We start from the raw sequence: 1,326 nt of genomic DNA, 5'->3' as shown, positions 1-1,326 counted from the left end.
TTTTTTTTTTTTTTTTTTTTTTTTTTTAAGGGAGAGAAAGGAAGAGCATGAGCAGTGTAGGGGCAGAAAGAGGGAGACAGAGGATCCAAAGCAGGCTCCATGCTGTGAGCGCAAAGCCCAATGTAGGATTTGAACTCAGGACCATGAGATCATGACCTGAGCCAAAATCTAGAGTTGGCCACTTAACAAACTGAGCCACCCAGGCATCCTGTTAATTTCCTTTGCTTTTTACTTTGGTATAGTCCTAGTTATTTATTTTTGCTTAAGTTGCCCTTGCCTTAGGAGATATATCCAGAAAAATACTGCTAAGACCATTGTTTTAGAGTTTGCTTCCTTTTTTCCTTTGGGACTTTTATGGTTTCATCTTATGTTTATATCAGTCTGTATTAAGTTGATGGTCACTTAAGTTTGAATCCATTCTTTACTCTTCTCACCTCCCACATTTAAAGTATATGGTGTCATATTTTACATCCTTTTGTGAATTGCTTGACTGATTTTTATAGATACACTTAATTTTACTACTTTTATCCTTCCTGCTTTTCTTACTCCTGTTTATTATCTTTCCTTTTTGCTGAGAGAATACCCTTTAAAATTTCTTGTGTGACTGGTTTAGTGGTCATGAATTCCTTCATTTGTCTGGGAAATTCTTTCACTCTGTTCTGAATAATAGCCTGGTTGGAAGGAGTATTAATGCGCTGCAGGTTTTTTCCTTTCAGCATTTTGAATAATATCTGGCCTGCAGAATTTCAGCTGAAAAATCACCTCAAGAGATTTCCCTTGTATGTAACTGTTTTTGGTTTTTTTTTCTCTTGCAACTTTTATTTTTATTTATTTATTTATATATTTTTTCAGGTTTAAACTAAGGTTTATTACATGGCTACTACTGCCTGGCATTGTGGTTGGTGTTTTATGTTTATTTAATTGGCAACGACATAATAGTGCTATACCTTATATGCATCAAATTACACAGTGGCTGAATTCATAAAGCAAAGTTTACAGAAATATATTGACAAACATAGTCATACTAACAGATTTTCACATAACCTTATTGGTTTTTGACATAAGGTGAACCAAAATTAAGTAACACCTAAATCTAAACAATATAATTTATAATACTCAGTTAATTAACAGACATGTAAAGTTGGCTTTTAAAATGTTCTCTTTATTATTACTTCTGGCATTTTAATTAATATGTGTCTTGGTGTGGACCTCCTTAGGTTGATTTTGTTGGGGGCTCTCTGTGCCCTCTGGATCTGGATTTTTGTTTCTGTCTCCAGATTTGGGATGTTTTCAGCTGTTATTTCTTCAGATAAATTTTCTGCCCCC

The sequence above is a fragment of the Crocuta crocuta genome, unplaced genomic scaffold (genome assembly GCF_008692635.1).
Source record: "Crocuta crocuta isolate KB4526 unplaced genomic scaffold, BGI_CrCroc_1.0 scaffold16, whole genome shotgun sequence".
Classification (NCBI taxonomy): Eukaryota; Metazoa; Chordata; class Mammalia; order Carnivora; family Hyaenidae; genus Crocuta; species Crocuta crocuta.
This window is presented reverse-complemented; position numbering follows the sequence as displayed.